This window comes from Tachyglossus aculeatus, chromosome 2 (assembly GCF_015852505.1).
Source record: "Tachyglossus aculeatus isolate mTacAcu1 chromosome 2, mTacAcu1.pri, whole genome shotgun sequence".
NCBI lineage: Eukaryota > Metazoa > Chordata > Mammalia > Monotremata > Tachyglossidae > Tachyglossus > Tachyglossus aculeatus.
The window spans coordinates 112,623,264-112,636,734 of record NC_052067.1 but is presented as its reverse complement, the minus strand read 5'-3'; the positions used below and the strand labels follow the sequence as shown (position 1 = coordinate 112,636,734).

The 13,471-nt window shown below is 40.4% G+C and overlaps 1 protein-coding gene and 1 non-coding gene across 2 annotated transcripts in view; both read right to left on the bottom strand.

Annotated features, from left to right (window-relative positions):
- PCDH17 (protocadherin 17) overlaps positions 1-13,471 on the bottom strand; it is a 154,160-nt gene that overhangs the window by 117,071 nt on the left and 23,618 nt on the right. The window lies entirely within an intron of this gene.
- LOC119923621 lies at positions 10,974-11,111 on the bottom strand. Its single transcript, XR_005448913.1, has one exon. It is a non-coding gene; the product is annotated as a small nucleolar RNA SNORA7 (small nucleolar RNA).

Sequence of the window (13,471 nt, the reverse complement as noted above, 5' to 3'; positions counted from 1 at the left end):
AAAGTAATGTAGAATGAGAAGATAGATCAACTACAGCCTTCCCTATCTCCAAAGGCCCTCTGAAACCTCCATCCTTTAGTAGATTTCCCTGATTCACTTTCTTCTCCTCAAGACATACATACTCACACAAACATACTGAGCAACCCATAGCACTTATGTACACACTGACAATATATACTGTACAATTCTAAAAACTGTTTCACTAACCTCCATATTTATATTTTATTTTTTCTCCAAACTAAGTAATTGTGTACATGTCTCCCCATGTAGAAGGTAAACTCCTAGAGGGAAGGCCCTATGTGCTTTTCTGCTCTTCCTTGTTTGAAGGGCTTAGAAAAAAGCTCTCGAGACAATGAATGTTCAGTAAATATCACTGATTTTTTTTTATTTTAATAGTATTATTTGTAATGGCATTTCTTAAGTGCTTACTATGTGCAAGGCACTGTACAAGATCATCAGATTGGACACAGTCTAGTAGGTCCAATATGGGGCTCCTAGCCTTAATTCCCATTTTACAGATGAGGTTACTGATGCACAGAGAAGTTATGTGATTGTCCAAGGTCACACAGCACTCAAGTGGCAGAAGTAGAATTAGAACCCAGGTCTCTGATCTCCAGGCCCCTGCTCTCTCCACTAGGCCATGCTGTTTCCCATTGATTAACTGATTGAAAGAGTTCATGCATACTCCATATGGCTGGAGTCACATCTTGAAGTGTGCACATACCTTCTTCCCTCCTCACCTAGCTTAACCAACCAACCAACCAGTTGAATTGTGCAAAAATTATTTATAGCCATCTATATACCTTTTGACTATATGGGGCAATAATAAGGGCTGAGTCTGAGAGCCATCAGGGATCGGGACTCCTGAAGGAAGAAGGAGGAATTTAAGTGAATTGCATGCATGCAAAATGAGCAAAAAGACTAAAATATTTCCCCTCTTTATCCTTACATTCACCTTATCCTTTTATGCATCCCTTTTTATTCTTTATATCTATCAATCCATCGTCTATCAATCAACCCCACACATTTAACATGCCAAAACCCTTGTTCAATACAATGAACTATTTTCTCTTTCTTACATTCTACTTTCCCAGCTTCTCTTCCAGCCATGTATCCCTTCCTCCTGACACTTTCTTCTTCCCCTGCTAACCCCCTTTCTTCTTCCTTTTCCTCCTTTTTCCACCCTCTCCTGATCTTACTCTTTCTCCATTTCACTTCACTCCTTTTCACATTGTCCTTCTCTTCATCCCTTTGCTTTTTCTTTTGCTCCACTCTGTCTCACTGTTCCTCCCTCATCCATTACTGCCAAGAAAAGCATGATGGTAACTACAGTCTTTCCCTCCAACCACCAATGGCCCACGCTCCTGGCATGCTCTGTGCACACTGGGTTAGGAATAAAAGCTTCTCCTGCATGCTATTTGCTTCCAAGAAGAGCATCATGGTAATTGCTGCCTTTTACTCCCCCCACTGAGGGTCCCTGCTCCTGGCTTCCTCCCATATGCTCTCAAACTCCTCTATCACTATCTAGATTTTGAGCCTATTTTTTCTATTTACTTATATTGTGTTTTAATGTTTCATCGCTCTGGTTATTCTGTATCCAATACTTTATCTCTGCTTGGAATTTTAGATTGTGAGCCCCATGAGGGACAGGGACCATGTTTAATTTCCACCTGTGTATTTTGTACAATGCTCTATACATAGTAAGCACTTAATACTATAATTACTACTATTGCTACTCTTTTTCCCAATTAATCCTTTAACCTGACTTCCAATACCTTCCCTGTTTTATCCTGTACTTCCTACTAGACCCTCTGCCTTATCTCCCCAGACTGAGCCTGCTTTTTCCTCTCCTCCTCCCCATCCCCCCCACCCTACCTCCTTTCCCTCGCCACAGCATTTGTATGTATTTGTACCGATTTATTACTCTATTTATTTTACTTGTACATATTTACTATTCTATTTATTTTGTTAATGATGTGCATATAGTTTTAATTCTATTTGTTCTGACTATTTTGACACCTGTCTGCATGTTTTGTTTTGTTGTCTGACTCCCCCTACTAGACAGTGAGCCCGTTGTTGGGTAGGGACCGTTTCTGTATGTTGCTGACTTGTACTTCCAAAGCGCTTAGTACAGTGCTCTGCACACAGTAAGCGCTCAATAAATATGATTGAATGAATGAATGAATCTCTCTACTCATCAATCCTATTCTCAAATGAGAAACCTAGGCCACTTTAGTTAAGCAAGAGTGAAGGGTTCTCTTTTAGGCTTTGCTCTTGGTAGTGGTGTGTCTCCCCTATCCCATCCAATAAAATGTTTGGGTCTGGCTAATATAATGCATTTCATTTATCATATGAAACTTGACTACTTGTAATAATTGATCAGAATGCAACAGTTCTATTAGAGAGATTTCAAAACGTTGAACCCTAATTGTGGTACTTAAGTGCTTACTATGTGCCAAGCACTGTTTGAATCAAGCAAAAACTCCTCACTCTTGGCTTCAAGGCTGTCCATCACCTTGCCTGATCCTACCTCACCCCTCCTCTCTCCTTCTACAGCCCAGTCCGCACACTCCATTTCTCTGCCGCTAACCTCCTCACTGTGCCTCATTCTCACCTGTCCCACCGTTGACCCCTGGCCCACGTCCTTCCCCTGGTCTAGAATGCCCTCCCTCCACACGTCTGCCAAACTAGCTCTCTTCCTCCCTTCAAAGCCCTACTTGAAAGCTCACCTCCTCCAGGAGGCCTTCCCACACTGAGCCCCCCTTTTCCCTCTCCTCCTCCTCCTCCCCATTGCCCCCCTTCCCTCCTTCTGCCCTACCCTCTTCCCCTCCCCATAGCACTTGTACATATTTGTACATATTTGTTACTATATTTAATTTGTACATATTTACTATATTTTATTAATGATGTGTATATAGCTGTAACTCAATGGTATTGATGCCTGTCTATTTGTTTTGTTTTGTTGTCTGTCTCCCCCTTCTAGACTGTAAGCCCACTGTTGGGTAGGGGCGTGTCTATATATTGCCAACTTGTACTTCCCAAGCGCTTAGTACAGTGCTCTGCACACAGTAAGCACTCAATAAATACAATTGAATGAATGAATGAATACAAGTTAGAAAGGTTGGACATATTCCCTGTACCACATGGGGATCTCATCCTATCCTGACTAGATTACTGCATCAGCCTCCTCTCTGATCTCCCATCCTCCTGTCTCTCCCCACTTCATTCTGTACTTCATGCTGCTGCCCAGATCATCTTTGTGCAGAAACGCTCTGGGCATGTTACTCCCCTCTTCAAAAATCTCCAGTGGCTACCATGAGGCAAAAGCTTCTCATTCTCAGCTTCAAGGATTTCCATCACCTCGCCCCCTCCTACTTCACCTCCCTTCTTTCCTCCCACAGCCCAGCTCGCACCCTCCGCTCCTCTGCCGCTAACCCTCCTCACTGTGCCTCATTCTCGCCTGTCCTGCCATCGACCCTTGGCCCATGTCCTCCCCCAGCCTGGAATGCCCTCCCTCCGCACATCTGCCAAGCTAGCTCCCTTCCTCCCTTCAAAGCCCTACTGAGAGCTCACCTCCTCTAGGAGGCCTTCCCAGCCTGAGCCCCCTCCTTCCTCTCCCCCTCCCCATCCCCCCGCCCTACCTCCTTCCCCTCCCCACAGCACCTGTATATATGTTTGTACAGATTTATTACTCTATTTATTTTACTTGTACATATTTACTATTCTATTTATTTTATTTTGTTAATATGTTTTGTTTTGTTGTCTGTCTCCCACTTCTAGACTCTGAGCCCGTTGTTGGGTAGGGACCATCTCTATATGTTGCCAACCTGTACTTCCCAAGCGCTTACTTTGCACAGTAAGCGCTCAATAAATACAATTGAATGAATGAATGAATGAATCACACTTTTAATTTCCACTGTACAAATGAGGTAACTGAGGCCCAGAGAAGTTAAGAAACTTGTTTAAAGTCACACAGCAGACATGTGGCAGAGCAGGGATTAGACCCCAGGTCCTTCTAACTCCCAGGCCCATACTTTATCCACTAAGCCATACTGCTTTGGAAGTCCAGTGTCCTCATTAATAAACCAATGATAGTTCTGTTATGTGCTCCGGGTTGCATATCTTGCAAGTTTTCCACATTTTACTATACATCCAGTTGCACTTTCATCTTACAATTGCATTTTCTTCAACCTTTATGTTAAGAAAAGCACACAGTTTAGGGCTCAACAATTCTGAGAGTTGGTGTGGTCTAGTGAAAAGAGCAAACAGTCAGATGACCTGGGTTCCAATACTGGCTGTGCTACATACCTGTTGTGTGACTCTAGTCAAGTCACTTAACTTCTTTGTGGTTCAGTTTCCTCATCTGTAAAATGGGGTTTAAATACATGTTCTAGCCTCTACTTACACTGTGTGAGCCCCATGGGGGACAGGGACTGTGCCCAACCTGATTATCATATACATCAGTACAGTGATTGGTACATCTATCAATCAATCAACTGTATTTATTGAGCACTTACTATGTGCAGAACACTGTAGTAAGTGCTTGGGAGAGTACCATATAATGGAGTGGTAAACACATCCTACTCACAAAGAGATTAAATGTTTAAAAAAGTCATTTTTATTATTATTTTTATTGTTGTTTCTATTTCTGAGGTTGTGCCCACACAAGTCTTTTCAACAGTGCAACAAACTGAACCCAAATGGCTCATGTTACCAGAAGAATGGTCTCTAATACCTCAACATGCTTTAACCAAGGCATGTATGTTTTTTTTCTTCATTTTGTTTTTGTTTTGTTTTGTTTCTGTTTTATTTTGTTTTTAAACTGAAATCAAGACAATAATTTGTTTATTCATTCTTTGGAGGGGTTGATCTGTGGGAAAAAAAAAAAACCCTCTGGGAAGGGGTATTTTTCCCAATGCCTTTTCAGTGTTCTGGAATAAATAAATCAAACAAAAGAAGTTGAAATAGGTTAGCTTCCTCTTGTGTAGAATATATTACTCTTCAATATATAAATAAAGTAACTTGTCAGCCAATGGGTTCATGAGCCTCTGCCACCTTCACAACATTACGAGAAAATTCACCAGCCTTTAAATTTAGCAAGTTCTAGGTTGTTTTGATTTTTATGTTATTTATTAAGCATTTACTGAGTGCCAGGCCCTATGCTAAATGCTATCATAGATGCACTCAGTTGGATACGGTCTGTCCCACATGGGGCTCACAGACTTAATCCCCATTTTATAGATGAGATAACTGAGGTACAGAGAAGTTAAGTGACTTGTCCAAGGTCACAGAGCAGTCAAATGGAAGAGTCGGAATTAGAACTCAGGCCCTTCTGGCTCCCAGGCCCTTGCTCTAGCTACTAGGCCATGCTGCTTCCTAAAAACACTACTGAGAATGACAGTTTATCCACCAGAAGACTCCGTGATATAAATATACGATTTACATGGCAACAACATATAAGCAATTTCAGAAAATGAAACAAAGTATCACAGTTTTCAAATATGTCATTATGAGCATCTGTGTTGCCCAAAAGAAAGTAAAATAAGCTTAACAGCACAATTTCCGTAATCTAGAAGACACTGAGTAAAAAATGCTGTTCCTTGATGAGTTGTTCCCAGAAAGAATTGTGGTGTCCCCTGAAATAATTGCCATGGAGGAAATTGTATTCCCAAATCTAATAATTATATATTTATTCCATTTATGAAAATTAGGCTTTTATAATATTAATCATTTTCTTTTGAATTACAAGAGTAATGATCAGACTATTAAAATGCATGATTCAATGCAAGATTATTTTATGCAAGAGTTCATACCTGAAATTAAAATAAAATGAAATCACTTTACGGGTTTTTAATTAAACATTAGTATAAAATTAAATGAAATGTCTACTCTACGCTTTCCAGTCTGTCACTGTATATCTAATTCAAGAATCTCCTAGACCTTTTCTTGAAAACTAAATTATACTTTTTTCCTGCTATAGCAAAATGAATGATCTTACATAATAGCAATCATTTCACAAGACAGTATGCCTGTATTTTACTAAATTTAGTTATGAAAGAACAGACAATGGGGTTGATTTGTTAGAAACTGCTTATAGTAACAGTGCAAATTTTCAAGATCAAAAGCATGAGTAACATTAAAAAAAGTTTTTAGAAGGATTTTAGAATTGCATATTGAGAAGTACAAATATAGATACCTAAACCTCATCTAAAAAGAATCAACATGAGATTGAAAAGGAATTTATTTTGTTCAAACCTATAAATAACAAAGGTGTCACCCCAGCATAAATCAATCAATGGTATTTATTGAGTGCTTACTGTGGCAGAAAACTGTACCACATGCTTGGGGTAGAGACAAGTAACTAGAACCAATATAAATTAATAATGGAACCCCTTAAATTGATATCTTATATATTTTCAAAAGGGAAAAAAGTAATATAAAACAAATTTATGAATATTATAATCATTGTTACTAGCCTGATGTTCTATCCTCACAGAGCACAACAGGTTTACAAAGGTAGAAACTGTTTAAATACAAAGTGGGTTTTTGCAATTTGCACCATATGTTTATTCAACCCCTCAACAAAAACTACAGGGAACAAGACTACAGGGAACCTGAGAACTGCCATGAGAACACCTACAAACAAAAAGACAAAATACACTTAGACACCTGAAATATGGCAGAGTGTATCAAGATTGCCCCAGGGACAGCCTTTTAATGTGCCATTCTCTCCAAAAAAGACATGTTTCCAATATCTGTTTGCCCATTTGCTAGAACAGTGCTTTGCACATAGTAAGCGCTTAACAAATGTCATCATTATTATAATTATTACATGGTCCCAATCTGCAAAAGAAAAGTTTAATGAGCAGAATGGGTGTAGCTGGAGAGGTAAAGGGAGGTGGGGAATAGGGGATTGACTGATCAGATAGTGAAGGTGCCAGGTAAAGTTGATATGTCCATTTTGCTTACACTGAACCTCTATTATGCAATATGAGTATGCCAGTGTATCTAGATTACTAACCTACAATTCATTGATACACAATTCTGGTAAATTTTGGTAAAGACAGGCCAAAGGACCTTCGTTCAGAAGCAAATCCCCCATGTGCAATACTTTTCCTATGAAGAAACTGGTTCTGACTTACATTTCACCTTAAGGTGCAATTTTCAGGACTCGATTGTCATACAAAATTTTATCATCATCATCATCAATCATATTTATTGAGCGCTTACTGTGTGCAGAGCCCTGTACTAAGCGCTTGGGAAGTACAAGTTGGCAACATATAGAGACAGTTCCTACCCAACAGTGTGCTCACAGTTTAAAACTTTTACTACTTTCTACGTGCAGAAAATTGAACTAAGCATTTGGAAATGCCAATAGGCACCACTGAAAAAAAACAGTTCTTCCCTCTTCCCAATTTGACCATAAATAAGATCACAATAATAATGATGGCATTTGTTAAGCGCTTACTACGTGCCAAGCACTGTTCTAAGCGCTGGGGGAGATACAAGTTAATCAAGTTGACCCAAATGGGGCTCACAGTCTTAATCCCCATTTTACAGATGAGGGAACTGAGGCACAGAGAAGTGAAGTGACTTGCCCAAAGTCACACAGCTGACAAGTGGCAGATGCAGGATTAGAACCCATGACCTCTGACTCCCAAACCCATGCTCTTTCCACTGAGCCACGCGGCTTCTCAGCCCAGCTCTGCCTCTTGTCAGCTGTGTGACTTTGAGCAAGTCACAACTTCTCTGTGCCTCAGTTACCTCATCTGTAAAATGGGAATTAAGATTGTGAGCCTCACGTGGGACAACCTGATCACCTTGTATTCTCCCCAGCGCTTAGAACAGTACTTTGCACATAGTAAGCACTTAGAAAATACCAAAATTATTATATTATTATTATTCTCTAGATCATTTATACTACATTTTAACCTCACAATTCCTGATTTCTTTAGTTGGTTAATGCTGACTGCCTCATGACAGTCAAAATGACACTGATCTAGCTGAATGTACAGCCATGAACCAAATGGTTAGAAAGTGTGTCCTCAAAAACTGCTGCCTCATTCAACTAAGCTTACAAGAGTAAGATGACTGGAGGACCTTAACTTTCAGGATTAAAAGAAAAAGCAACAGAAATCTCTCCCTTAAAGAAAATGACAACTGCTTTATCCATCTTTAGGATGCAACTTAGTGATAAGAACAGCAATCATTATTAAGGAGAACAACACCAGTGTCATGTAAAGGCTCTTTGAAGAAAATATTGCAGTACTGGATAAGGCAGGATTCTCCTACGAAAGACAACTCTCAGAAAAACAGGATCTTAATTCACCTTCTTTTGTGTAGTTGTTCTCTCCTTTGAATAAAAACAAATATTTCAGCATTTGAAAAAGCACTTGTCTCAAACCTTCCACAGCTTTTCCAGAGATATTAGCATGCATCTAATGACCCCTATGCCTTTCTTATAAAAGGAAGCAGTCTGCTACTATCACCTGTGCACTGGACGTTCCTGCAATTGTCACCAGTGAGGATTAAGAAAGATTCTATAAGGATGCATGAAAATATTCACCAAGGCCAATATCGGTCTAAGTGACAACTGACGGGCAGTGAGCAGTGATCATGAAATGTAAGAAACAAATATGGCTTACGAGCTTTAAGAAACTAAACATGGGACTATCTTGAATCAGGAAATGTACCAAAAAAATCTTATATTCACTTACGCGGTATTTTGCTAATTGAACGAGAGACTGAGACGGCAGAGCACCTAAGTGTTAAACAGTGTCACCTGATCATAGTCACATCCCTAATGGCATGACCTGAAGAATGCTCATATGCATGCTGCTATTAGGGACACTGAGTGTTGAACCAGTGACAGAACCAATGAATTTCAGAGTCAGAGGCAAACTGCCAGGTGGCTAAATGTCAACCCCTGAAAAATGAAAACACATCTAAGCACTGTGCATAATGAATGCAGCAAGAAGCCATTCATTCATTCAATCATATTTATTGAGTGTTTACTGTGTGCAGAGCACTATACTATCTTTACATGCATGTAGTACCAAAGTGATTGTCCAGCCCACCTGGGAGGTATCACAGCCTAGTGGAAAGAACATGAGTCTGGGAGTCAGAGGAGCCAATTGTCAGCTGTGTGACTTTGGGAAGTCACTTAACTTCTCTGGGCCTCAGTTCCCTCATCTGTAAAATGGGGATTAAGATTGTGAGCCCCCTGTGGGACAACTTGATCACCTGGTAACCTCCCCAGCGCTTAGAACAGTGTTTCGCACATAGCAAGTGCTTAATAAATGCCATTATTATTATTATTATTAGAGGACCTGAAGTCTAAACCCGGCTCTGTCACTTGCCTGCTGTAATACGTAAGGCAAGTCACTTCACTTTTCTGTGCCTCAATTTCTTCAGCTGTAAAGTGGAAATTCAATAACTGTTAGTTAAGCAATAACTGTCCCTCTTACTTAAACCATGACTACATGGGAGCCAGGGACTGTGTCCTACCTAATTATCTTATATCTACTTCAGTGTTTGGCAAATGCCACAGTGATTAGTATTACCTTCGTCATTTCAATCACACTTGCAACCTGAAACTATCTCATTATAAGGTGTGTTGCAAGTTGTGATTTCTTTATTTTTCTGGCAAATTTTCTCCACAGAACTTCTACCCTGGGAAAACTCTGTATAGAAAATTTTCACCTTCAATAATGATCTTCTACTTTATCTTAAAGTGAGTAAATCTGCATCTTCCTCATCTTCTGAGTTTGGCACTAACCTGGCACAACAGGATAAAGATTTCAGCTCCCAGAATCATGAATTTTCCAGGATCCTTTTAATCTCAGCTGGTTCCTCTGGAAACTGGACATTTCTCCGAAATTTATACAGCCTCAATACTGGTCACACCTTAATGCAGTACGCTTGACCCAAGCTCCCTCCATTCCCACTAAGAGCAGCACACTTAGCCATCAGTCGGATCCCTTGGTTGTCTCTCTGAGGCCTCACAAGTTGGCCTAGGGGCACTAACCTTGGCTGTATTCCCTGGTGGGTAGCCAAGAGTTTGGAAAGTGAATGTGCCCAAGGGGCTTCTCTTTCACTATCCATAAACGGACTCTATGGCCCAGCTCAAACTCCCTGGGGTTTTACAAATGGGAAAGATTTCATGGATATCATCTTGAGAAGCAATGTTGTCTAGTGGAAAAAGCACAGGCCTGGGTGTTAGAAGGACCCGGGTTCTAATCCCAGATCTGCCGGTTGTCTCCTGGGTAACCTTGGCAAATAACTTAACTTCTCTGTGCCCCAGTTATCTCATCTGTCAAATGGGGATTAAGATTATGGGCGCAATGGGCATGAACTATGTCCAGTCTGATTAGCTGGCCCTACTGAGAGCTCACCTCCTCCAGGAGGCCTTCCCAGACTGAGCCCCTTCCTTCCTCTCCCTCTCGTCCCCCTCTCCATCCCCCCATCTTACCTCCTTCCCTTCCCCACAGCACCTGTATATATGTATATATGTTTGTACATATTTATTACTCTATTTATTTTACTTGTACATATCTATTCTATTTATTTTATTTTGTTAGTATGTTTGGTTTTGTTCTCTGTCGCCCCGTTCTAGACTGTGAGCCCACTGTTGGGTACGGACTGTCTCTATATGTTGCCGACTTGTACTTCCCAAGTGCTTAGTACAGTGCTCTGCACACAGTAAGCGCTCAATAAATACGATTGATTGATTGACTGATTGATTAGCTTGTACCTACCCCAGTGCTTAGTACGGCTCCTGACACATAGTAAACACTTGTCTTACACTGTCGAGTCATCTTTGACCCATAGCGACACCACAGACATATCTCTCCTAGAACACCCCACCTCCATCTGCAATTGTGGTTTGCCATTGCCTTCTTCCATGCAGTAAACTTGAGTCTCCGCCCTTGACTCTCTCCCATGCCGCTGCTACCCAGCACAGGGGAGTCTTGACTTGCAGCAGATTGCCTTCCTCTTGCTAGCCACTGCCCAAACTAGGAATGGAATGGCTATGCCTCTGCTTGACTTTCCTTCCCATAGTCGAGACTGGTAGAGTACTGGAAACTCTCCAGGTGCAACCCTGAGAGGTTGGTACTATAAAATACCATGGTATTTAAGAAAGGAAAACAGGGCATTGTCAGGTAACCTAGCCTAACTCCCTAAATGAAAATGAAAACACATCTAAGTGCTGTGCATAATGAATGCAGCAAAAAGCCATCTTTACACGCACATACTATGAAGGTGGCCTGGAACTCTCCACCATTGCAACTGGGATGTCCCTACAACTGTGGCACTACTGCCTTACCATCATCAGAAGAAATGCCTTTCATGAATGGGTGGGGCAGAAAGAGCATACACTCAACCATCAGAACACTAGAAAAGTTAAAATTGTTCAAAAACCAAGACTACCAGAAGTGAGGATGAAGCTTGAGATGCCCAACAATAATGAACTGATGCTTTTATTATTTTTTGCTTTAGCGAATTTGCCTGGTTCTTACTTTCACTGTGTGACTGCCCTCCTTGTCCCCATATTTTAAATTATGAGCCCTCTGTAAATCAAGGACCTTCCTTAGATCAATGTCTTTGCCCACTTGCCAGCTTTACTTGATTTAATATAAGGCTTTATACTAACCAAGCCCTTAGTAGGAGTTCAGTGCTTCATACAATGCCTGGCAAACAGTAAGTGCTTAAGAAATACTATAAAAAAGTCAGATGTAATAACAACAGCATCCTTGATCTGATTTCAGAGTCTTTGGGGATGCTAAGAAAAAAGTACAGTGGAGTGATGTTCCCAGACAAGAGATTCAGAGTTATTTGAAGTTTGCCTACCATTTAGTTCAGTGTTCTATACCCAGAATATTCTTAAAGAATTTTGAATGAATTAATTTTATTGCATGTGCAATGGATCTCAACTAGAAACAGCAACCCTGGTTTTAGTTCTGATAGTTTTGGCAGTTACAAAAGTTTCTGAAGGGTTTCCTGGGTTGTTAGCAGATGCAATATTTCAAAAACAAAACAAAACAAAAACAAAAAAAACTGAGCCAGTGTCTTTCCCTTGATCCTTGGAAATCCTTGGCATTAATAGGTACACTGGCTTATAACTAGATCATGAAAGGTTACCAAAATGTGTTCCTAATCTTTGATGGTCTAATAGGATTTCATAACTTTATAAACTTTGACAACCCAATCACAACTATCTGTGAGGTCCTAACACAGTTTCTTTCTTGGAATACTTATAACAAGGTAGTTCTGTGAAGACCTGAGATCTTGATTTCACCTGAAATCAAATGAAGCACTGTTACTAAGAGTACAATATCCTCTCTGGAATTCAGTAGAATTAAAAGAAAAAAAAAGCTTTCTCTAGAGAAAAAGAGTCTAGAAAGAGAGTTATGAAAAGGATTAAGAGAAGAAAAAATATTCTTTTTTGGAATCAGAGAAGCAGTGTGGACTAGTGTAAAGAGTTCTGAGAGTCACAAGGATCTGGGTTCAAATCCCAGCTCCACCACTTGTCTGGTGTGAGACCTCAGGCAAATCACTTCACTTCTCTGTGCCTCAGTTACCACATACGTAAAATGGGAATTAAGACTGGGAGCCCCATGTGGGACGGGGACTGTGTCCAACATGATTAGCTTGTATCTACCCCAGCACTTAGTGCAGTGCCTGGCACACAGTACGTGCTTAATAAATACGATAAAAAAGCAGATGCGATATCCCAGTTAACTGTTACCAACCATCAATCAATCATACTTATTGAGCACTTACTGCATGCAGAATGCTTTACTAAGTGCTTCGGGAAGCACAGTATAAAAGAACTGTTAAACATTCCCTGTCCAAATGGCATAGTCTGGGGGGGAGGGAGTCAGACATTAAAATAAATTATGGATAAGCACCTAAGTGTTGTGGTGCCTATGGTGGGTAAATAAAAGGTACAAATCCCAGTAAAAGGGAGAGGAAATGAGGGTTTAGCCAAGGAAGGGGTCTTAGAAGAGATGTGATTTCAATCAATCAATCATTGTATAAACTGAGTGCTTACTGGGTGCAAGGCACTGTACTAAGTGGTTGGAGGCTTTCAAAGTGGGAAAGGAATAGTCTATTCGATATGAAGGAGTGAGTTAGTTCCAGGCCAGAGTCAGAATGGGGGTGAGGGACCATCAGTGACATTGACAATAAACCACAGAAAAGTAGGGGCAGGGATTACTTAGAGAAGAATTTTACTCTGGAAGATCTACTATGTCCTCAAAATCTACTGTCCAAAGGCTCCCCTCTTTAATCTGGACTCTTTCTGAATGATTCTTACCTAAATCTTTAGTCTACTTTTTTCCAAACGTATTCCTATGCATCAAACACATGTTAATAAACAATTAACTAGTAGAAAATAAAATCTTCTCTAAAAAAACTGAGGAACAAAGGGAAGGCAATGGATGCACTCGGTGAAGTACCCTGCCTCTTT